The sequence below is a fragment of the Lissotriton vulgaris genome, chromosome 1_1, assembly GCF_964263255.1.
Source record: "Lissotriton vulgaris chromosome 1_1, aLisVul1.2, whole genome shotgun sequence".
Lineage (NCBI taxonomy): Eukaryota > Metazoa > Chordata > Amphibia > Caudata > Salamandridae > Lissotriton > Lissotriton vulgaris.
The window spans coordinates 1,659,570,113-1,659,596,738 of NC_141685.1; positions in this window are offsets into that span (position 1 = coordinate 1,659,570,113).

The following is a 26,626-nucleotide window of genomic DNA, read 5'->3' on the forward strand; positions in this document are numbered from 1 at the left end:
AAGTAATCAAGTATATATTTTATAAAATTCCACAACCCCTGCGGCAGGAAGCTTGTGGAGTGCAGGTAGAGACTATATAGAAGATGATACAAGCGCACAGAAAGCAAAGGAATGAAGAACGGGGCACAGGCATGACAGGCAGTAGCAGGAGGACTGGTGGGTCGTATGACCGATTGAGTGTTGTCACGATGAGAGAGTAGGCGCACAAGTGTAGGGTGTGCTGGCACTCCCCAGCAGGGAGTTGAGGCGCAGCGGCTGGAACACGGAGGGAGGGGAGTTTAGGCACGTAGGGATGGCATAGCATTGTGAGAGGTCACTGACAACAAGCAATGTCCTGAGCAAATGGTGGGGGCCTGAAGCAGTGGAGTGGGAGAGGTGAGGGGGGAGTCACGGGGAGATTAAGGGACGAAAGGCAAGCGGCCGGGAAGTGCAGGCGGGGGGGGGGGGGCGGGGAGCAGGGCCTTTGAAGAGCCAGAGTCAGTGAAGTGAATAATTAGGGGGGGAGAACTGGCAGGCTGATAGGCAGAAGGCTCAGGCAAGCTCGTGCACGAGGCCTGCACTTCCCAAAATCCTCTGGAGAGCCCTTGCTTGGCCTGAAGTATGGTTTGGCTGCATTAGGGCTCTTTTCCTATTCCTGCGGAATAGGAAAGGCGAGCCCTAAAAACGCTTCGTTTGGTTCACCTACAAGAGCAGCTCTCTTAATAATCTTCACCCATATAATCTGCAGATTACCAACCCACCTTTCACCCACCTGGTACCAACACAGCCCCTCACCTTGAGTGACCAAATAACTCACGCCATGTTCAACACATGCATCTGGTGTGGGCCTTTTACATCCACTTCATTCCTACACGAAGTATAGTTGTTGAAAAATCAGTGTAAGTAAACCAAGCCTACAACACCCAGAATGCATCAGGAAGTCACAGGAAAGGCCAGTTCCGGAAAAACAGCGTTAGTGAGTACATGGAGCAAGATGAACACCTTAACCAACGCATACATTCCTCGACCCCCGGAGCTTCCCTTAAGCACTGCATGTAATCATTTCCAGCTACTGGTAACAGTTCTACTCCCACGGGTCCTGCTGCTCCTGTTCCTTTAATCCTACTGCAAGACCCCCCCATGCCTCACAACACACAGGCCACATGCCTAAAAACCACAGTCACCAAACACTGCAGGACTCTCCTTTCATCTTTGGTAATAGGAGGAACTCGAGCTAAGGGTGCCCAGGAACTCTCGTGTTTATGTTTTCTGAGCGCTGCAATAACCGAGTTACAATTGGAAGTGTAAAAAATCATGATATCTCAGCCCACAGTATGAACACAGCTCCAGCAGGGGTGGGGGGTGAGGTTTATCTATGACATGATGCACGGTCCTGGGTTCTTTATGGGGTCAACTTGTGGTAAAGGGGTGAGGAGTTGAGGGGTAAATAGGAGAAACCTCCAGGGCAGATATCAAGAATGGGAGTGATGCGTAACAAAGGGAGAAAACACGAACGTGCAACGGTCAGGAAAAGGTCCAGTCTAGAAGTGAATTAACCCCTTCGCTGCTCATGACGAGCTCAGCTCGTCATGAGGCACGGTTGAGCTGTGCTTACGACGAGCTGAGCTCGTCATGAACAATGGAGTTCACCAAGGATCAGCACAGAAGGGGAAAACCCCTAGCACCCAAGGTGTTAAAGAGGTCGACGTTTGATTGCACGAGCTGCGTACGTCTGACCAGGAGTTTCAGGCACCAGCATACTTTCATTTACAAACTATAATGGAGGCTGGGCAACATAATGATAGTGAAGTAACCAACACCACGTGACCCATTGCACAGCCCTTGGGAGGGAGGGGATGATGTTAGCCGATAGTGGCTGTGTCACAAAATCCCATGATCTCTGAATTTCTACAAAAGGTGCTTGGCTCAGTCCTGTACAAGGTGTGATGGAGGTAAGACGACATGTCCCACAAGATGACGCCATCTTGCGTCACTGGCCAACTTGCAGCTCGGGGTTACCGTTTATTAACCTGGTCGCCGCCAGGCTGCAGGCCGCCCTGCTCTTCTCACCCCTGGTCCCCAGTCAGACGCTCTACTCCTCACAGCCCTGATCAACCCTCAGCGCTAACTGCCCCACTGCTGCTGGCTTCCCCTCCTCCGGGACTAGTTGGTTCCTGTCATCGGCACCTTATATTTCTGGTTCGCTTACCTCGCCCTTTGATTACAGTGGGCACCGAGAGGTGCTCAAAGAGGGAGTTTGGTGCTAAGCAGATCTCACTGTTTTCACAGTACTAACAGTAATTCTGTCTAACGTTTTCGAGTGCTTTACAAAGCTACCCGTAAAGGCCTTTTAGGAGCATTAAACATCTGCGTTATTCTTCCTGCAACCCGGTCCACTGCATCACCAATCCAAGATGTCTCTATGCCAACATAAAGTCAGCATAAGGTGACAAGACCTGGCTCCAGTATAGCGCCTTGTGCTGCCCAGCTTCAGTCAACCAGGTCCTATAGGAAAGCACCTGCAATAACAAGCGCTTGTCTGCCAGTGAAACTGAAAGCTAAATGAAGCGTGCGAGGAGAGAAGTGTGAGAGGAGATGTCAGAGAGGAGACGTCATGCTCTTGCACACTGCCTGTCTTTGCGCGCACATGGTTGTCTCCCTTCACAAACCAAAGCGACGACAATAGTCTCACCAAGGCGAAGTAGCGCATGTGCTGAGTTCGTTAGGCGAGACCTAAAAACAGTAGAAACGCTCAATCCCTTGATTTCTACACAATCTTTATTGGGATTACCATGTGGGTGGAATACCTGACTGCTACTATTCTTGAGAATAACAGTACCTGTACTGCACTCAAGGTTAAGGTAGGCGCATAGATTACATGTGTGGAACTCTGAATATAACTGAGTCAGAGGTTCGGGAGTGCTTGTCACCACTTGGCTCTTCCTGTGCATTGTTCGGAATGGGCATAAGAACAGCTGACAGGCTACATCTGCTGCCAAGGTGCATGGCACGCGAAGAATGCCTCTCTTTGTCCGTACTTGGTCGGAATGTCCGTTCAAGGCAAACTTTGCACAGATTCCGTATTATGTGCAGGTAATCCAGACGTACCAAGATTCATGCAATCTGAACTCTTTATTTGTGCTGTTTGTTTCTTCTATGAGTCTGCAACATTCAAGTGTGGAAGGGGAATGCAATGCATGCAGGTTTGGGGGAAGAAGGCAGTGATAACACAAACTATGAAATTTATTTCAACCTCATGATAGCGTGTCCCTATCTGTTTTTAGGTCTCGACTATTATATTCCGCAAGGAATAAATAGACGAGAGTATTGTGGGCAAGCCAAGCTCTGAAACCAGCGGATTTCGGACAGTTTGTGTGGCTTACTGAAGCGGAAAGCGCGTCCACATGAATGCCATCAGCCTCCCTCCCACAGACATCCCCCAGCGTGCGCTCGGCCTCAGGCTGTTTCACTTTCACGGCCGCGAGGCCGTGCTTCAAAGGGATCCGCTCCCCAGCCCCCTGCTTCACACTTTTCACGGCCACTAGGCCGTGTCTCGCATTTCTCCTCCCCCCCTCCCCACAGCAATGCCAAGAGCTTGTTATTTTGGCTTGTGTGGGCTCTCCTTCCTCTTCTTGTGTTCCCCGGAGCATGGCATCATTAATTGTCATTCCACTGCTTAATATTCTGGCACTACATTTTTTCTTTTAGTAAATCACGCATTAGTCATTCATGTTTCCTGCTATTTCCCTTGTGTATTTCTCTTCTTACCTGTGTAGTATTGATCTCCGTCTTCTTTGCTTCTCCCCGCCCCTCTCCATGTTTTGCCCTCCCGCATTTGCTCTTCTCCTGTGTTGCTTCCTCACCTGTGTGCTTTGTATCCCAGCTCCATGTTGCTCCTTGGTCGATGTTATTCTTCCTCCCACCCCGCCAACCACAGACACTGCAAGCTCCCCTCATCTATGTTGTGAACTCCGTTCCACCACTCTCATCCACACTTTGATCAACATCAAACTCTGAGCTGTAAATAGCTGAAAAAAGCATCTGAGCACGCCACCCACATCCTCTTTCACCGCTACCCACCGCCACAAATCCCCAGCTTGCCGCCTGCTGCCTCTTTCACTTCTCTCCACCGCCACAAATCCCCAGCACGCCACCCGTAGCCTATTCCACCTCTCCCCAGTGCCACAAATCTCACCCGCCACTCGCTGCCTATTCCACCTCTCCCACCACCACAAGCCCTCTACTTCCACATATCCCCCTGCAAGCAGGCAGGCCACAAACAGAGCAGGATTTGCTGGAGGTTGCAGGGTAGAGCCGGGCCGTTCTGTTGGCTTCTTTTGCAACTACCATGCTTGTTTCACTTAACAGCTCTCTGCTGTCGGTCTTTCACCCCCTCGAGCATTTTACGGGTGGCACTGAGCTACACAACACACACGCCGTTACTGCTATTGATACGTGTTCCAGCCGCTTAAGGCAAACAAAACATCCACCCGCCCCGACCCTACGGACAGTATGTCCCGCTGATATGTGTTAACATACACTGCAATAAGTCTACTAACATTATCACCTTGAACGCTTGCTTTATTAAATCCCTTGTATCACCTCTTCTAATAACGTAAACGCCTTGCACGCTTGCTTTATTCAATCCCTTGAATCACCCCCTCCTGCTGCCATGTGTTAATGCACGCAAACGCCTCATGCTCTCGCTTTATTCATTCCCTCCAGCACTTAAAATTGTCGGCCAGGCCCGCAGTCTCTTGTGGTTGTTTAGTTTTGTAATAAGGGTGAATGCCTTACTTATTCGCCCTTTTGATGTTATTTTCTGTGCATACTTAATTGTCCGCCGGCCCCTGCAGAGCTGGCTTTATGCAAGCGAAAGTGTTCAATTATTTGAACTGTTTGGGCCTCTGTAATTGGCAGCTCGCCTTTGCATACCTTCTTCTTAAAACCCGAACGCTAGACGCGTTCACATTGCTCACTGGTTGTTTTTTACTTCCTTAATTGTAGTTGCTGGACGCCTGTTATCCTTGTTATTATTGCATGTGTATTATCGGAAAAGGCTTGGAAAGAAAAAGGATTATGGAACGCAAAGATATTTAAAATTAAAACAAGGACGTCGATGCTATACTTTGCTGTCGTGACTATTATATAGATCGTGTGTTCTAGTAAAAAATATGCGGCCGCTAGCTCTTTCATTGTGTACACTACTTTTATCTCGTGTGTGGGCTCTGAGGCCATCTACGTATTACTCCCTAGCAAATTTATTACAGTAACTAAGTCCACACATCATCCTTTGTGTGTACGTGGTTCCAAAAAATAGACCAAAGTAGAAACGGTAATCGAAAGATAATAATAGCAGGACTTAAAAGCCAACTTTTTATGAAAGCATGCGGTGTCTCTCCCTATGATTGGTACAAATAATATTTTGAGGACTTTGGAAATAATGTATTTACTGTCCACATGCGCTTCCGAACTCCATTTAGGTATTGTATGTAAGCCTCACTGAAACAGTGTTCTTTCTTAACCCCCAACGCCCCCCCCCCCATCCCGAAAAAACTTGCAAGTGAGCTGACCTATTGCCGTTCGCTTGGACTGCATTGCAGCCATGCAAGCCAGGCAAATACTTAACGAGTCTAGTCCACAGATACCTGTACACCCATCATATTGCCTGTACCATTAACCATATCCCTGATAAACTGATTCATTTTACCAGGCACAAGTGACCCCAGAGTGCCTGCCATTGGTGGTTTAGGGATCATGATGGAAGACTCGTTCAGAAGGGGTAAAGGTTCCACTCTGTTCATCAATAGTTTTGATTGCAATTACCGGACTACCAGGCATTGCCACCTCTTTCAAGCTATGCATCCTTCTTACTAACCTGTGGCTGCTTGCAGATTTGGTGCAAGTGCAAATTCCTCTCTATAGTTTTCTCTCAATCTATTATTTCTTTTCACCTCTCTATTCTACCTTCCGTCTCTTTCCTCGCATCTCTGCCTCCCTTCTCTGTACTTTTCTCTCTTTTCTCTTTTTCTCCCACTCCACATTTCCTTGCTTCATTTCTCTGTCCGTTAGCTCTCTCACCTTCCCTATCATTAACACATAGTCAGTCCTCGGGATCTTCCCGTCTCTTCAAGTCCGCACCCTCGTTAGCATATGCTTTCATCTTCTCTCCTCCAAGCCCCCACCACCCCCATCGCATTTCGCCAGGCTGTTTATACTTCCTGAAAACTTGTTTCCATTTCGTCCATCAATGACCTGAACCTATTTACATACCACTCGGTACAGTCGTAGGACTGATTTTTCCATACTATGTTACTAGCTACAATGGATAGACCAACCTTTCACCCTTCAAATGCTGGTAAAAGGAGTCCTAACTCTTATGGGCAAAGGTACACTAAGTGTTTGTGGTATAGGGCTAGTTATCGGCACGTTTCAGAAATATGTACTTGCAGAAATAATAATATTAACCTATCTACTGATGGGGCTGTTTTAGCTTGAGAAAGTAAAAATAAAAATATGTTTCTACATTTTGCCTAACAAAGGGGGTTTCTGTGTCCACCACAGCTGGAGTTAACATATGTGAGGAACGTAACCAAACACAGACACGCAGATTAACACATACTTAGTAACACACACAAAGCACAGACACTCGCACATATAAAACCACTCATAAAAACAAGTATAGATGACACACAAACACCATACATACCCAAGCACCAAAGATACACTGGCACACAATGGTACACAATATATTTTTTTATACAATAAACACAAGTATGCAAGGACACTTATAAGCACCTATGCGGACTCACAAGCACGCATACAAGACTCAGGCACACAGAACGGCACCAAAACGCAGGTCAACACACACACATGCTACCACATTCATAGTATGGGCATATAAATATTCCCCGCGTTTCTCTTTAGCACCAGGACGCACAGCACCCAAGCCAGTGCAGTGTGTATCCCTACCCAGCTCTCTGGGTGCAGCAGGACGCACTGCATCCAAGCTAGTCCAAGCCACAACAAGCATTGGCATAGCCAATACGTCTCACCTTTGGGACCTTATAAGTGTTTAGCCATGCAACAGTTAATGTTGCACCAAGGATATTGTACTGCATAACTAAATACTTATAAGGTCCCAAAAGCAAGACCTATTGGCTATGCCAATGCCCAACCGGTTTCTAAACCCAAACAATCCTTGACAATAATTGACGAAGCAACCGGCAGCTCTGTTGTGTAAACACAACTATTGTTGCGTAAAGGGGCCAGTCCCCTCTAAACATTGGGCACCGCCACATCCACCACCACCGCATCCACCACCACTGCATCCACCACATCCACCACCACCACGTCCACCACATCCACCACCACAACATCCACCACCACCACGTCCACAGTCACCACCTCCACCACCACTACGTCCACCACCATCATGTCCACCACCACCACACCCACCTTCACCACACCCACCATATCCACCACCACCACGTCCACCACCACCACGTCCACAATCAACACCTCCACCACCACTATGTCCACCACCATCATGTCCACCACCACCACACCCCCCTCCACCACACCCACCTCCACCACACCCACCTCCACCACCACCACATCCACCACCCACCACCATGTCCACCACCACCACGTCCACCACCCACCACCATGTCCACCACCACCACGTCCACCACCCACCACCATGTCTACCACCACTACCACCACCACCACCACCACTTCCACCACCACCACATCCACCTCCACCACGTCCACCTCCACCACCACCACGTCCACCACCCACCACCATTTCCACCACCACCACATCCACCAGGTCCACCACGCCCACACCCACCACCACCACATCGATCACCACCACATCTACCAACACTATGTCCACCACCACCATCTCCACCACCACCACGTCCACCACCACTACTACCACCACCATGTCCACCACCACCATGTCCACCACCACCACGTCCTCCACCACCATATCCACCATCTCCACCACCACCAGCACGGTCACCACCATGTCCACCTCGAGGCCACCTCTCTATTTATCTATCGCCCTCACTCTATCTATCTATCGCCCTCACTCTATATATCTGTCGCCCTCACTCTATCTATCTGTCACCCTCATTCTATCTGTCGCCCTCACTCTATCTATCTGCCGCCCTCCCTCCCTCTATCTATCGCCCTCCCTCTATCTATCGCCCTCCCTCTATCTATCTATCGCACTCACTCTATCGCATCACCACAGCATCACTCAGCACCACCACAGCATCACTCTGGGGCACCACAACATCACTATGTGCTACCACAGAATCACTCGTCGCTACAGCATCACTCGTCGCCACCACAACATCACTCAGCGCCACCACAGCATCAATCTGTGCAACCATTCAACAACACCTGGTTCAAATATGTTCTCTTAATGTTTCAAGCTTTATTACAAATGTCACAAAAAGATGTCAATATTTCACTTCTGTTCTTGGATTTTTGTCACAATAACATACACTGAACATAATCTGCACAAAAGTTATTCACAAAAGTTTAAGCTATTGCCATTATAAATTACAATAGCTTTTATTTAAGTATTAGTTATTAAAAAAATGTAAAGCCATTGTTATTTGTAATATCAATACATCTAAGTCATGTAAATACAACACATATTGCATTAGAAATGCTATAGGTGTCATATTTGCGAAAGTTAAAACTATTGGCATTGTAAATGACAAAGCTATTAATTTCGCTATTTTAAAAACTAACACATAAATACAAAATTTGTCATTTACAATACCAATAGCTCAAACTTTCCTAATGCGAGACCTATTGCATTGCAAATGCTTGTTCTTCAGTGAATACAAAGAGGATGAAGGGCTGACAGGGTGTTCAGTTTGCACTAACCTTTTCAACTTTAGCTTCAAAATCAGACACTAATCAGGACCAAACTGTGAAGTGGTCATCTGTGGGCTACTGGCTCTTAGTCACGTCATCTCCATGAAACTGGCTGACAAGTTACCCAGACTGTTATTTTTCACGGTCCGTCTAATGTTAGTGCAAATTACGCGTAGAGTGCAGAGGAAATACTGTCATTAAAGAAAACAGGAAACGCAACATATGTGTGCCTGCTTACACCAAGAGAGAGAGTTGTTTTCCACTAGAAACATTCCATCGCTTTATACAGCTGATACAAAAGAGATAAACGCACCAACCTGAAAATGGGACATGGTGATTAATTGTATCAAGAACCCTCACAGAGACTTTCAATGTAGAGCAAGAGGCAGCACTTGACAGTGAGCGTGGCATCAGAATTCGGTAAAATAAAATAGACAAAGGTGATCAGTGAAATTACAGCGCATGCGTGCAGGATAAAAATAAGCATTTACAATGCAATAGGTCTTGCAATTACATTATTTTGAGCTATTGACATTGTAAATGGCAATGTCTTTAAAAAAATTAAAAGACATTGTTATTCACAATACCAAAAGCAACACCTATTGCATTGCATAGCGCAGTGTCCATGAAGACGGCGCTGCACTAATCAAAGTAAAAAAAAAAAAAGAGTGTGTTGGGGGGAGGAGGGGGCAGAGCCCTGTGGCGACTCACTGGAGAGCGCCTTGAGTGCTGCGCCCAGAATTTCCCTAAGCGTTGTTTTCTTAGGGTGAGACCAGAGATGATGCTGTACATGCCCAAGTCCTGGGAAAACTTATGGAAACCGGTCAGTGGTGAGAATGAAGAGACTTGTGAGTGGGTGAATGGCTGAGTGAGTGAGTGCGTAAATGGCTGAGTGAGTGAATGGCTGACTGAGCTTGTGGAGTTAATAGGGTGGTGGACGAGTGAGCAGGTGGATGTGTTCAGGGGTGGCTGGAAGATGGGTGGAGAGGATGATTCAAGAGTAAATAGGTGGATAAGCGGGAGATAAATATTGGGTTGAAGACGACTAGGTAGATGGATAAGGAAGTAAGCGGATGAATGTGTGAGTAGCGGAATGGGTAAGTGAATGAAAGAGGGGTGGATGGATGAATGAATGAATGAATACTTGGGTGAGTGAGAGGCTGGAAGAGTAGGTAACGCTACATGTGGACGAGAAGCTTGCAATACAATACAATGTGAAGGATGGCTTTGTATATTGGTTGGACATGCAAGTGTGAATGGGTGATCTTCATAAGCTTCTGGCTTGTGTGGTGCTGGGCTCTCCTCTGGTAGAGCGAATGGGATACATGGCAGATATACCCACGCCAGTGCACAGACCAACCGCCTTGTTGCTGCAGGCAAAAAGATGTGTGGCGATCTGCTGGGGGAAAGTTCCCTGCCAAGCGTGTCCACCTGGGTGAGAGATGCCATTTAGAGGAAGTCAACAACAGAAATATTCAATATGTTGATCCCTGAATGGGATTAGCCCAAAGACATTTGGGAACCATTCTGAGATTATTCTACAAAATATTGGATGGATTAAATTCTGATAGCAACCACACTTAGATGAAGAGTTAGGAATCTATTTACCTATGTCTTGTTTGTTCGGTTAAACTGACTGTGGGAAAATGACATGTATGAGATGTATAAAGTACTCTGTATATATCCACTATTGTCATCCAAACCAAATATATACATGGACACATTCTAAACACTTAATCACACAAAATGTGTCGCTTTCTTTTATTCTGTTCCGTTTGTAAATATTCCTTCCTTACCTCACAATAATTACAATAAAACCAAAAAAAGGGTGTGCGTGTGTGTAAATGAAAGGATGTAATAGTGAGTGTGTCAATGGATTGACAGTGAGTGGACAAGTGGTCTATCACTGAAGCGTGGGGTAGAGAAGGATGGATTCATTGGTGCGGGTATGGAAGAACAGATGAGTGAGGTGAGGGTGAACACACTCATGCTCAGGTGCATTGCTATGGGTGCTTGGTAGCAAATCGGAACCGCTTTATTTCGGGCAGTGTGAAAACAAATTATATGAAGACAAACACACTGACGTGACCTTGTAAACGTCCTCACACAGCATTTACAGAATGTAGCTATGGGATAAATATTTCCAAATGGGGATTCACCATTTACGCTGGATATGCCTCTTGGCCGTGATGTTGTTTTATCATCAGGGAACCATTTGATGAGGAGCATGCTAAAATTACTTGAAACGATAAAACACAAACAAAGACAATGCTTTAAACTAGGTAGGGTGCCATTTTAAACAAGACGCTGTCCCCCTCCTCACAGTAATGACAGCACCCAATATAGTTTATTCACTTGAAGCTGGCCCGGCAGTGAAGGCTCGGGGTCTTCGCAGTGTCTTTTCTTAGTAACCAGTGCTCCAGGGCGCAACGTGGTACTGAATCCTGCAAGGGTGCAGGGGGTGTCACTTTGACACCCTCTAGCACCCCAAGTACAGGCTTGTGTGTCATGTGGCAAACATACATGCCCTTAAGGCATGTCTGTGTGTCACATGGCACAGGGGTACATGCACAGATGTGACTGTACACCTGAATTCGGTATTTTACCACCCAATTGGATTGGGTGGTAAAATACCGAATTCTGAAGGCCTGTAGCACTGTCAACAGTGCTACCTACATCTGGGTTTTACCGAATCGGTAAAATTACCGATTCAGTATTTTACAGAATCGGTACATTTACAGAATCGGTAAATTTACAGAATCTGTAAATTTACCAATTCTGTAAAATAATGGCCCCTACATGTCAAAAACCAATTACCGGTCGGTAACGGTCGAAAGCGGCCGTTACCGACCGGTAATTGGCGACCTACAGCTGGCCCCAAATGCGCTCTGCAGCTTGGCCCCAACTCCCCTTTTCCACCATAGATTTCCTGAAAAACAAATGCAATCAACATTAGACTGTGCCAGCAGTGCTCCCAGACCCCAAAACCCACCCACAAAAACCTGGGAGCCCCCCAAACAGCACCCCAAAGACAGGCAAGTGAGCAAAAACGCAAAAACTTTTTCACCATGGATTTGGTCCAAAACACTTGATTCCGATATTAGACCTTCCGAGCTATGCCCCCAGACCCCTGCAGCCACCCGAAAAAGCAGAACACCCCATAACAGGCAAAAAGCAAAAATGGGCCTACCTTCAATTCAGTCCAAATACGCTGTGCAGCTAGGCCCTAACTCCCCTTTTCCACCATGGATTTCCTGAAAAACAAATGCAATCAACATTAGACTGTGCCAGCAGTGCTCCCAGACCCCAAAACCCACCCACAAAAACCTGGAAGCCCCCCAAACAGCACCCCAAAGACAGGCAAGTGAGCAAAAACGCAAAAACTCTTTCACCATGGATTTGGTCCAAAACACTTGATTCCGATATTAGACCTTCCATGCTATGCCCCCAGACCCCTGCAGCCACCCGCAAAAAAGCAGAACACCCCCAAACAGGCAAAAAGCAAAAATGGGCCTACCTTCAATTCAGTCCAAATACGCTGTGCAGCTAGGCCCTAACTCCCCTTTTCCACCATGGATTTCCTAAAAAACAAATGCAATCAACATTAGACTGTGCCAGCAGTGCTCCCAGACCCCAAAACCCACCCACAAAAACCTGGAAGCCCCCAAACATCACCCCAAAGACAGGCAAGTGAGCAAAAAATGCAAAAATCTTTCCACCATGGATTTGGTCCAAAACACTTGATTCCGATATTAGACCTTCCGAGCTATGCCCCCAGACCCCTGCAGCCACCCGCAAAAAAGCAGAACACCCCCAAACAGGCAAAAAGCACAAATGGGCCTACCTTCAATTCAGTCCAAATACGCTGTGCAGCTAGGCCCTAACTCCCCTTTTCCACCATGGATTTCCCGAAAAACAAATGCAATCAACATTAGACTGTGCCAGCAGTGCTCCCAGACCCCCAAACCCACCCACAAAGACCTGAAAGCCCCCCAAACATCACCCCAAAGACAGGCAAGTAAGCAAAAATGGAAAAAACTTTTTCACCATGGATTTGGTCCAAAACACTTGATTCCGATATTAGACCTTCCGAGCTATGCCCCCAGACCCCTGCAGACACCCGCAAAAAGCAGAACATCCCCAAACAGGCAAAAAGCAAAAATGGGCCTACCTTCAATTCAGTCCAAATACGCTGTGCAGCTAGGCCCTAACTCCCCTTTTCCACCATGGATTTCCTGAAAAACAAATGCAATCAACATTAGACTGTGCTAGCAGTGCTCCCAGACCCCAAAACCCACCCACAAAAACCTGGAAGCCCCACAAACAGCTCCCCAAAGACAGGCAAGTGAGCAAAAGCGCAAAAACATTTTCTGCTCCGATGTTCTCCAAACCACTTTTATCCGGTATTAGACCTTCACAGCAATGCCCCAGGCCTGTCAACTCACCCGCAAAGAAGTAGAACACCCCCACAATTGCAGAGTCTTTCTTCATTTGGTGTAATCCAGCCATCTGCTTTGAGGGAAATAGGAGTCTGGAGGAGGAGGATAGAGGAGCATGTTCTTGTGAACTTATGAACCTGAGGAATGCAGACTGCGGCACCTTCAAATCAATAAGCAAATAAGTGAAGACAGTTCTGCTGATGGGCTTGTTTTTGTGAGTAGGTGATTAAAGTTTTTATTGATATAGATTTTGCAAAACAAAGAAAGACAGACACACAGGAATAAAAGTGAATAAGGACGAAAAAGAAAGTTAGTGATTCATTGACTCATTTTCAGGGCTCGGTGTCAGGGAAGAAGAGCTCGTCCACAAACTCTGCGAATTCAGACGGGAGTAGGTCAGTTAACAGAGAAGAACTTCCCTCATCTAAGTTGGTGTCCTCCTCATCTTCTTCCTGCGTGCATTCTTGTATTTTGTAATCAGGTGGTATGAGGTGATGATTCATCTTGATAATTGTTAACCTCTTCACATTTGGGCGAGAGGCGGGTCCTTTTGGAAATTGCAATGCCACCAGCAGCACTGAAAACACGTTCAGAAGACACGCTTGCGATTGGGCAAGACAAGTAATTTATAGCCAGGTTGGTGATCTCTGGCCACACATCTCTTTTCCCATGCCAATACGCCAATGGTTCATCATGAACATAGACCTCTGTTGAGTCATTCAGATAGTCCTGCACCATCGACTCAAGGTTCTCCAGGGTTCCTCCACTTTGCTTACTTTTTTCTGGGACCTTTTCAGAAGCAAACCCAAGCTGAGTTAGCCAATCCTCTTCTTCACACAATGTTACTGTTGTGTCTGGTGCAGATGATACGGTTGCTAGTGTCTTTAACGGCTGAGAGGGAAAATCACTCACTTCTGCCACAGCCACAGATGCAGAAGTGGATTTTTTTGACTCCGGATGGCCTGCTGATGCTGATGTACTGCCTTTTCCTTCAATTTCCTGCCGTTCTCTTTCAAACCGACTGGCTGACACAGCTAGGCAATGTTTGTACTTTGTAACATCTGCGTCATCAAAAGGAAAGAATACTCTGCCTGCCCCTGCCTTTTTGTAACGTGGATCCAGAATAGTAGCACAAATGGAATGCTGTTCTGTGTGGAACTTTTGAAGACGTTCATCGCAAAGTAGGCGCTGTAATAACTTCTCTGCCAACTCAAATGCTCCTTGCTTTCCATTTTTTTGAAACGTAGAAGACACCGCCTTCAGTTGGTGCTCTAGCATGCTCAACAATGTAATAGCTTTTCCCAAATTACAGTCCTCCCTGCTGACTGCACGCGTGAAGACCTCAAAAGGACGAAGCATGTCTGTCAGGCTTTTAACTAGCTGCCATTGCTCCACCTGTATCCTCAGGTCAGTCATAGGTGTACCCAGTTTAAAGAAATACTGATCGACTACCGCATACTGCTCATACAGACGCTCAAGCATGTAGAAGGTTGAGTTCCAACGTGTTAGCACCTCCTGGATGAGTGATTTCACTGGCAGTTTACGTTCATGTTGCAGGCACCTCAGCTGCTTCCGGGCCTTAAAAGAATGGTTGAAATGTGTGCACATTCTTCGGCAGGTGGTCAGTAACTCGCACACTGGACTTTCTTCACTCAAGAATTTTTTAACAACCAGGTTTATACAGTGCGCCAAACACTGCACTCTGAAATAGTTACCCTTATCCATGGCCTTAACTACATTGGCGCCATTATCCGTGGAAACATAACCAATCATGCGTTTGCTTGGAGACAGCCATTGAAATACCTTTGTGTTAAACTCATGCAAAATGTTTTCTCCTGTATGATTTTTCTCCATGGCAAACATGGCTAGTGTTGCATGTTTCCGAGCAGCTTTAAAAACGTTGTACGGGTCTTTAGCTTTGCTTTAACCCCTGAAAAAGAGACCCAGTGTGCAGTGATGCACATGTAATCAACGGCTTGGCAACTGGTCCACAAGTCTGCTGTCAGATGTATAGTGTGAACAGCACTCTTCTGCAAAGCTGCCCCAATCACCTCCGGCACATCTTCATGTAGTACTGGAACCGCAACTCTGGCAAAATAGAAGCAGCTAGGAACCTTCCATTTAGTGCAGAGCGTTGCCACTAATTCAAGAAAACCCACCCCTTCCACAAAAGAAAAAGGGAGAAGGTCCAGCGCTAGCATTTTAGCCAGCTTAGTGTTATACAGGCGCGCCGTTGGGTGGTTGCGTTCAAATGGCGCATCTGAAAACAACATGCTTCTAATGGTGGGCTGGACCATTTTACGGGATGTTGATGACTTCTTTGACCCAGTTACGCTCGGTGATGATGAACTTTTTTGCATTGGTATCTCACTCTCTCCCACACTCTTAGTGTGGCTCATATATCTTGCAGGGGGTGTGCTGCTGACAGGGGTACTGGGTTTAAGTGAAGAAATGTTTGACGCTTCTTCCTCCTCGTCATCATCAGACGAAACATCAACGGATACAATTTGTTGACTTGTAATTCGGGCTGCCTTGATCTCCTATAGGTGCGCATGCAATTTGACAGTGTGCTGTCTCTCAAGATGACCTCTCTGGCCTCCGGTACCATAGTTGGTAACAAGCTTACCATGACTAACTTTGTAAGCTTACAAATGGTAGAAATGGCTATGTTTTCCCTTGTTGGGCTAACACTAAAGAAGTCCCAAACTGCGGACTTCAAATGTCTGTGGGGGGCAGAGGAGGCGATACTGGGAATGCTAATGCCAGATGAAGTGGAGGATGTGTGTTGCCGAAATTTACTACGTTGTGCACTTACAGCACCACTAATTGAGGAAATGGAGGTCGAGGTGGATGGACGTCCCTTCTGGCGAGAAAATATGGAAGCTGTAGGTGGTGGTGTACTAGTTAACTGCATTGGTGGTGGTCCCATTGCCACGTCGCCAATATCACGCTCAGCAGCATTTCGGGATAGGGTAAAAATGTCTGTTTGCTGCATGCCCGCTGAGGCTGGAGTGACGTCTATGATGACTGCGTCGTCGTTGTGAGAGTCTTCATCAGCAGGAGTATACGCCACTTCTTGTTCAGCGTCATCATCACACTCCATAACTATGAGACTTTCGGGGACCTTCCTTTTACGCTTAGCTACCTTTGTCAAATCATGGTGTGCCTCACTCTCAGACGGCCGTGGTGGTTCCCTATTTTCATCCATATCACCAGAAGGAAGGGTGCTTGAAGAAGATGTAGACACCATCCTTGATCTTTTCCTTGCTAGGGATCTGAAAGACAATGAATGATCAGGAGGAGTGGCTTCCTCAAATGATACCTCGGCTTGAATGTCGATTTCCTGACGTGCCCCTACTTCGGGAGGAACAGCTATTGTGGGCACTTGTGCCGCTCCATGCACCTCTGCTTGCGCATCTCCTTGCGCCGCCTCTCCTTCCACATGTACTTGGGCTTGTACTTGCACATGTGGTTGTTGTTGCGGCTGTGGTTGTTGAACACTCGTCAGATGAGTTTCAACAACCTGTGTTGATTGAGGGATGCTGCTACTTTCTTGCGATGAGCCAACATCACTGGTCGATGTTGATTGAACAACTATACTGGCTGCCTCTGCAGCACTCAAGGGCTTGGACTTAAGTTGGCGTGGTGGTGGTGGCACTGAGCCCAATGGAGCGGAGGTGCTGCTCCCAGCTTGGTCCCCAGCAGACCCCGCTGCTGCTGCAGAAGTACTTTTTTTCCCAAAAAATGCGGCGGTCGGCACACCAGTCTCCTTGGTAAGTGGCGCCACTTGCTTCTTCTGCTCCTTACTGGCAACTTTCTTGCTAGAGGAGCTACGGGCAACTATTTTTGGGGCCATTTTCTTCAGATGTCAGAACAGCAGGCTGCAGTTGCACAAGTTGCAGAGTTGTCTGTGGCCACACGTGACGTTGTGCTGCACACACCGCAGCAGGACTTGTTCCTGGCACTGATGAGGAACGATGAGGCTGATGATTCGTCTTTCTGCACCTAAAAGCAAACAAAGCCAGAAGAACATCAGTTAAATAAATGTTGCATATGTAGCGCTTCAATTAATAGTTTGCAAGTAAGCATTTTTATTATACCCACCCCCCAAAATGGAAAGAACAATAAAATGCACCACTGACAGAGTACCCCTGGGCATAATGGATGAAAGCATGGCAGACTGGATGCAGGCCTATGGCACAACAAAGCACACTGCCTGGCTTCAAAATGGCCCCTAGACCCCCACCACATGGTCAGGCCCTGCCTGTACCAGTCCTCAAAATGGCCCCCACCCACATGGACAGGCCTCAGCACCACCCCCAAAAATCGAAAAACACACAAAAATCACCACAATCCAATGCCATCTATGCCCTCAATCATGTTCAAATTCAAGACTCCCCACAGAATGACTAGCCCCATGCACCACTGAGTAACCCTGGGCATAATGGATGAAAGCAAGGCACATTGGATGCAGGCCTATGGCACAAAGCACACTGCCTGGCTTCAAAATGGCCCCTTGACCCCCACCACATGGCCAGGCTCTGCTTGTACCAGTCCTCAAAATGTCCCCCACCCACATGGACAGGCCCCAACACCACCCCCAAAAATCGAAAAACACACAAAAATCACCACAATCCAATGCCATCCATGCCCTCAATCATGTTCAAATTCAAGACACCCCACAGAAAGACTAGGCCCATGCACCACTGAGTACCCCTGGGCATAATGGATGAAAGCATGGCAGACTGGGTGCAGGCCTATGATACAACAAAGCACACTGCCTGGTTTCCAAATAGCCCCTAGACCCCCACCACATGGCCAGGCCCTGCCTGTACCAGTCTTCAAAATGGCCCCCACCCACATGGACAGGCCCCATCAACACCCCAAAAAATCGAAAAACACACAAAAATCACCACAATCCAATGCCATCCATGCCCTCCATGATGTTTACATTAAAGAGACCCCACAGAAAGACTCTGTCCATGCACCACTGAGTACCCCTGGGCAAAAGGCCCCAACAACAGCCCAAAAATCGAAAAACACAAACAAATCACCACAATCCAATGCCATCCATGCCCTCCATGATGCTTACATTAAAGAGACCCCACATAAAGACTCAGTCCAGGCACCACTGAGTACCCCTGGGCGAAAGGCCCCAACAACAGCCCACAAATCGAAAAACACACAAAAATCACCACAATCCAATGCCATCCATGCCCTCCATGATGTTTATATTAAAGAGACCCCACAGAAAGACTCAGTCCATGCACTACTGAGTACCCCTGTGCAAAAGGCCCCAACAACAGCCCAAAAATTGAAAAACACACAAAAATCAACACAATCCAATGCCATCCATGCCCTCCACGCCCTCCACGATGTTTACATTAAAGAGACCCCACAGAAAGACTCAGTCCATGCACCACTGAGTACCCCTGGGCAAAAGGCCCCAACAACAGCCCAAAAATCGAAAAACACACAAACATCACCACAATCCAATGCTATCCATGCCCTAAATCATGTTGAAATTCAACAAAACAGTTGTATCATGCACCCATAACTAACCCTGGTCCCACTGAATACTGTGGCTACCCACAATATATTTTATTTAATGTGCTGAAAAAGTTCCAAAATTATAGTTGCAGCAACTGTAATGCCCCAAACAAACTTACTGGTGAAAATTCTAATCCAAAAGTGATCCAAAGAAAGACAAAAATGCCTCAAATCCAAATATCCAGCAGCATCCACAAAAAGTAATCCTTCCAGGTCAAGATCCAAATCAAAGTGACCAGGACATGAACAAAGCACTGGGAGGAGCCTGCTGGACAGGAAGAGGAAGTTGGAGACTGTGGGGCACTTCCTTCCTCCCACCCTCCCCAAAATGCACTCCTTGCAAAAAAAAAGTGCAGGCAAATGTCAACCTAAGGAGTTATTCTGATAAAAATCATAATTTTCAGAAGGTTTATGCTGCCTGCTGGTGGATTTCTTGTGCAGAATTGAAAATTTTGCAATTTCCCGAGTGCAAGATTGTTTCTGCCCACCGCATCTACATGTTCGCAATTGCGAACTCCCGCGATGCGTGATCACGGGCCTTTATGACGTACTCGCGTTGACAAACTCTCGCTATGCAAGGTGGCAAGCCGCGATGATGTAATCGCGGTCGACAAACTCCCGCATGATCCCGCAGCAAGATCCAAAATGGCGCAGCACACGCAAAACATGGAGAAAAACAACTCTGCAAACGCTGAATGATGGTAAGTGAACGCCGCGCGCCGCAATATTGTATCACCAAGCAAAAACATCCGCTGCACGCAAACTTGCGAATTTTTGGGAAATTAGCGAAAATTCACAGATTGCGAATTTGCCAAAAATCCGCAAATTCCGCGAGCGGAACGGATTTTACGCCCATGCTTAGATTTTTCCCAATTTTGCAAGCCCTTGCCAATGCAATTAATTCAGCTATTTGAGCAGACTTGACTCCAGGTAAATAAGATGCTTCGACTGGACCCCATAAAGTACACACAGCATATGCAGCACTTAATCCTCCTTCTTCATGTCGCATGCATGAACCATCTACAAATAGCTCATGTTCTGAATTTTTTAATGGCTCTTCTCTTATGTCTAGGTGAGGTTTTGTACAGTACTCTGTAAGGCCAATACAACTATGTCCAACTTCACATAATTGTGAACTATTGCAATTGGTGAAAAACCTCTGTTCCCAGGGTTTGGTACCGCCAATATCAACAGTCTTCAGTGGTTTCGTTTGGGCGCATATCCCGCATTACCCGTACACCAACTGCAATAGCTCTAATCTAATCTACTTAATCAGGTGCCCCTGCAATAATACATATGTTGGCATGACTACCAGGAAGGTTAAACTCAGAATGATGGAGAATAAGAGCACCTTCAGGTGAAACAAAACTGTAACTAAACTTACAAGATATTTCTTTGAAAAAAATCACAAACCAGACGATTTTGAGTGGACAGTATTAGAGAAACCTGTTATTCCACCACACTGCACTATCTCCAATTTACTTTTCCAACGTGAACAGAGATGGGTTTTCAAACTGTCAAGTGATGAAATGGGATTGAATGATACCATCCCTTGGATGGCATTATCTGGAAAAAGATTTATTTGAGTTTCTGATTAGTACATCACCATGATGAAAATTGTACACAACGTGTTGTCTTGAGAATTTATGAGTAATTCATGATAAAATGATAGAGTAAATCATTTTTTTCAACAACCATTTTCTCATAGGTAACCTATAGATTGGCATTAACAGTCTTAAGAACATCTACACTCTGTTACCATCTCTGGGGCAACACATATATTAAATAAACATTCTAGTTGACTCCATGGAGTACATATCACATGTGGTCAGAATAGTAGATACCATCTGATTAGTGACAATAGTCCCCAAATATTAACATGATGTAGCCATTTTTGTGGTTACATCTACGATGAGTAAACATTCCAGTACTACTCCATTGAACACACATCACATTTGGTTAGAACAATATATATTATCAATATTTGAGGAGATGGTGGTATATTTTTCTGTTTTTGAGAAACCTTGGATTAGCCAGCGGAAATTGCAAAACCACACTATTTGGCAGTAATGAAAAATAAGTTTCTGTTTTGGAATTTATAACGAAATCAAGATATACCTTTTCCGGCATCATCATGATTCATAACTAAGCAGTGTTAGTTGTATTTCCTCGACATAAGTATAGATACACCAGAGGAATTAAAGGAAGAAATATTGTCTTCCCTTGTCAGGACTATAATAGAGCGAATTTTTTTAAAACACTGTTGCTATCACAATATTTGTGATGTAAACATTACGAGAATGCCTTGTGCATATTTAGAATTAGAAAACTACAAATTCCATCAGGACACTTCTATTTGAGTAGTTCTATTTGTGTCTTGGCGTCATCTCAGCGCGAGCGGAGGCACTCGTAGATGACGAAAATAAAATGGCGCATTGAGCCTCGCACAGATACCTCCACTCCAGTGTAGGATCGGACCGGGGGTACCGATGTATAGGTAGGCGCCAGGCACATTCCTATTTTTCCTAGAGCGGACATATGCCGACTATGCAAATCTATTGTCTTGATAGAAGAAACGTAATATACATAATGGTGGGAGTCCTGTATTCAATTGTGGGCGTTTTTTCGATACCTAGGCTAGCTGGGGGTCCTTTGGTAATGTAAGCGCTTTAATTCGATACAGAAGGATTGAGCGTGTTATGCTATCAGGGCTACACATTTCCCCATTTGTTCGGCGAAATAATTTTATGTTATATCAATTCGCAGAACGAATTATGACATCTAAATGCAGTATGCGCTGCACGTGACTCCTTCTGCACTGAGCCACAGGGTGGTTGTTTTACTATGAGGCAGCGGACATATGGAAGCACTTTCTCGTCTTAGAGATCACGTTGCGGCTACCAGTTGAACATGTGGTGCTCGTGGTTCTCTGGGTCTAGATACACGGCGATTGATGATGGCTGGAGTTAGTGCATACATACTCAACATAGGCAGTTCATCTCAGCTTTTGTTGACAAGTGTATATATAGTGATTATTCAGAATGCTCTAACATATCTAGATCGAGGAGACAGTAATGACAATAGTCAGATTCGATCGAGTTCCCACCGTTGATGGTTGTGAATTTTTAATAAAGGTTGCTATTTGATTTGTTATTGTTGTATTGATGATCAAGGTGACACAAAATTTTGTGGTTGGACTATTTTTTTACAGAGCGGTCCCTCATAAATCCGAGCTGGTGCCGAGTGAGGTGAGGCTTATCCCTTGAGTAGTGATGGTAGTCAAGTCAAGTCAAGTCAGAGAATTTATATAGCGTGCTACATACCCATAGGGTCTCAAGGCGCTTGAAGAGGGGTGGGGAATTACTGGTCAAATATCCACGTTTTAAGTTGCTTTCTGAATGCTAGGTGGTTCTGAGTAAGGCGAAGGTGAGTGGGAAGTGAGTTCCAGGTTTTAGCTGCTAGGTAGGAAAATGATCTACCTCCCATGGTGGTTTTGTTGATGCGAGGTACAGTGGCCAGGGCTTGGTTGGATGATCGTAGCTGGCGTGAGGGGGTGTAGAAGGACAGTCGTGTGTTGAGGCATTCTGGTCCGATTTCGTAGAGTGCTTTGTGTGCGTTTCGTAAATAGAACTAAGAAGTGATTACATCCATTGTATGTATAGAAGAATTGAATATGAAGGCTAGTGTATATAAGGAAAATGCTTTTCGCTTATTTGTTTCAGATGCAGTTCTGTCATTATGCCTACCAAGGGTTTGAACACCACTAACATAACAGTGACACTGTATGTATGAATTTTATTCATTTTTGTTTGTAAATGAAGTGACAATTAAATCGATTGGTCCTGAAGAAAGCCAGGGGTAAGGACTCCGAAATGGCTGAAACATGTCGACCAGACCATATGAACAGTGATTAGTTTCGAACTGTTCTGTTTTTTCACTTTTCACGTTGCTTTTACTAGGAAAACTGCAAGATTGGTAGGATTACCAGTAGATAGTTTATAACTCAGCAGTTTATCCTTTTAAAGAAAAACACTTATTTGCACATTTCCATTTGCACTGCACATTTGATATCGTTTGAAAACTTCCCATATTTTATTCACACAATCTAATTTGTCTTTTCCTTCTGAGAGAATCGCATGGAAGGATACAGCCTTCTTCTGTTGCCATCTCTGATTGACAAGAGAGGCAAGGGAGGACTGTTAGGAATTCCAGATGATGACACTGGGCACATGATTGTGTATTGATGCGATACCAATTATCCTGAAGCGATCTAGTTTTCCTTTGTAGTCTTCGTTGTTTTTTCCATCTCTTTAAAATTGCCTATTCTGACTTCCATTTGTTCTGTAACTGGGGTACTGATTTTGTTTATTAGAAACACCCACTACTTGGATCGCTTCTTGCGAGAGGGGTAGGTTTGGAACGTCTGCTGTTCTCACAGTAGACGGGTTGCGCCAGTGTCCAATAAAAAGGTGACATAATTTCCTTCTACTTTTCCTTCAATATATGGCCATGACTGATCTACCGGAAAGGATGCCCCAAGTATGCACTCCTCGTCCTCCCTTCTCAGGCACCGTCAGAAACTGTCTTCATCAAAGTAAGTGTCACTCAAAAGAAATTGTGGTGTCACTGCTTCTTTTCTAGCACTTCCCTCCCAATTTGTGGTTTCCACACTGTATGAGACTTGTCTTCCAGCATTTGGCATAGGTTCTAGTGGTAACTGGTTCTGTATTACCTGTGGTTGCTGTTTATTCAACACCTCATTCTGCGTCTGTGGATTCAAAGTGCTAGTTTGCACATTACTATTTAATACAGCTTTACACTCGTTTCTCTAATGCCCCAATTGTCCCCACCTGTGACATGGAAACTTCTTTTTAGCTTCATCTCTATTGAATTTTCCCCTTGGTTTGCCCCCACTTCCATCTCCTTGAGTCTGATTATTTTTCATTTTGCTCAATTGGAGTTCTTTTTGCTCTGCTAATTTTACTTGTGCCCACATTACTTTTTCTTCCAAATTCTTTCGTTTATTGTCTATCTCACCTCCCCAATATTTTGCATATTTCAAAATGTCATCTATTTGTTTGGCCTGCGAACAGATTTTATGATCTTTAATCATTTGCGAAATTTCTGGTTTTAATCCAGACACAAACCGATAAATAAAATGTGCCATGTCTTTTATATCAATGCTTTCTAAGCCACTGTACTGCTTGAATACCTGTAAAAGGCGTTTATGGTATGCATGTACTGATTCATCTTTATTTTGGGTAGTTCTTTCTGTTCTTGTCCAGTCAGTTTCTTTTGGGGGTACCTTTCCTTTAAGTACAGTATTACTTGATTATACGTTTTCATAACCTCATCAACTGTTTTCGGGTCTCTAGGGCACTCATCATTAGGCCAATCGACTGCGATTTTACATTCTGTCCATAAATCTACAGGAACAACACTGTCAAATAACCCATCCAAATCTTTTAGCAACACATTTGAGACCTTTACAAATCTTTCGACCTGCCTGTACCATTCTACAGGTTTCTCTCTGAGTTTTGGGAAATCGTTCGTAAATGTTATGTTATGTTATGTTATGTTATTTATTTATTTCTATAGCGCACGGCTACTCAAAAAGAGTGTCCCGGCGCTTTATTGGAGAAAGAGACAATACTGCAACATACAAACATAACACCAGATAAAAACTAACAGAAGAGTGGGCCAGAGATTCACGGAAGACCGGCTACTGAGTGAACAGCCAAGTTTTAAGGCCTTTCCTAAAAGCCAGTAGGCTGGTGGCTCCCCGCAGGGTCAGTGGTAAAGAGTTCCACAGCTGAGATGCCAGCAGTCCAAAGGAGCGGCCTCCGAGGCGCGCTTTCTTTACCCGGGGGACAACAGCAAGGTGCAGGGCTTCCGACCTCAGAGACCTGGTCGGATGATAAAAGACCAGTCTCTTTTGGAGGTACTTGGCTCCCTCCTTGTGAAGAGCTTTGTAGGCCAAGGTCAGCGCCTTAAAGGCGATCCTCTTGCGGATAGGAAGCCAGTGTAAAGTTGCCAGCAAGCCCGAGGCCCTGGAGCGCCTGCTAAGGCCAAAGATTGCCCTGGCGGCGGCGTTCTGTACCACTTGAAGCCGCTGCAACAAGTACTCTGGGAGGCCCAGGTAAAGAACGTTGGAATAATCCAACCTGGACCCAATCAGAGCCTGGACAGTCAGCGTCCTATGTTCCACGGATAACAGAGAAAGAAACCTCCGCAGCATCCTGAGGATGCCAAAGCAAATGCCCGACACCCCCAGGATCTGGGATTTCAAGGTAAGCCTGTTATCCATCTTCACCCCCAGATTCTTAGCAACCTGAGAGGAGCAGGACGGAGGGAACATATCCCGTGGCCACCAGGTCTGCCAATCTGGTTCTGTGTCGCACCCAAAATGATAATTTATCCTGTCGGGACCATGGGACATGCACATGGGGGTCCTCAGGAGTCAAAAGCTTGGGAACCACTGATCTAATTAATTCATGCGTGTTCTTAAATTGTAAAAAACTCTGCCATTGAAAGTGCCATTTTCTGGGAATGCCAAAACTCCATCATCTTTTGTATATTCTATCCAGTTTTCTAACCACACGCAAGTGTGATAGCTCCTTTCAACCATCATGTATTATGCGGGCGTATTTGGTGGTGGAATAATAATCCCTTCTCTGGTCTTAATCAGTTTATCTTTCTTAAAGAAATGTTTAGCCTTCTTAAAAAATGACATTTTACTTTTATCTCCGTACATGATATGAGGTCTTCCTCTTATGTATTGCTCTTGCGCAAAACCTAAGTACGTCCAATCGGGTCTATTTCCTATTATTGCTGGGTCTAAATGCCACATGTAATTTTATGTCGCTTTTATTTACAAAGACACTCGATTGTTTATAAAAAAGACTTTCAATACCAGAACGTTTCTTAATTTTCAATGTCCAATCGGCAATTAGAATTCAAATAAACTCAACCAATAGTTGCGCGGCTTTTTCTTGTGAGACAAGTTCTCACGCTCCAGTACTCACCCCTCCTTTACAGTATTACCTCAGCTACACACCCGCTGTCTCAACCAATACCAGCGCGGCTCTAAGTAACGTCAGCGCAACTCTGCAACTGACTCCCTCCTTTGCAAGGCAATACGAGAACTTACTTCTTTTCACTTTTAAATGCTCATTTCACTAATTAACAACGTAAACACATTCGCCACTGTGCCTGAGTGACTAATTCAAAGAAAAGATGAATTGCACTCACTGCGAGTAACTCCCTTCCGTTTACTCTTCAATCACTACAAGTAGATCCCTTCCGTCTACCTTTCACGCAAGTATCGGAGAACCTGTTACTCCCTCGGGCTTACCCTTTCTAGGTGATATAAGGCCAAAGTTTCACCAGCGAACCCCTTTGCTGTCAATCAAGCTCAGAAGAACCTGTTACTCCTTTAGTGTGACCCTTTCTAGGTGATATTACACTAAAGTTTTACTAGCGAACTCTTTGCTATCAATTATTCACACATTTACACAGATAGTTCCTAAATTAGTGCTTCTGGTTTTACCTAACCATGCACTTACTTCCACAGGCAAGTGACCTCACTACAGAGTGGCTTCCATTTACCAACTGTTATTCTTCCCCCGGGGATTCCATAACAAAACATATAACAGTTACAAGCAAGTTTGGTTAATACATAAATTCAAATTTAAAATACAAATCAATAATCCTAACTTGACTTACTATCTATCTTAAATAAACCCTAACCATCTTCTGCT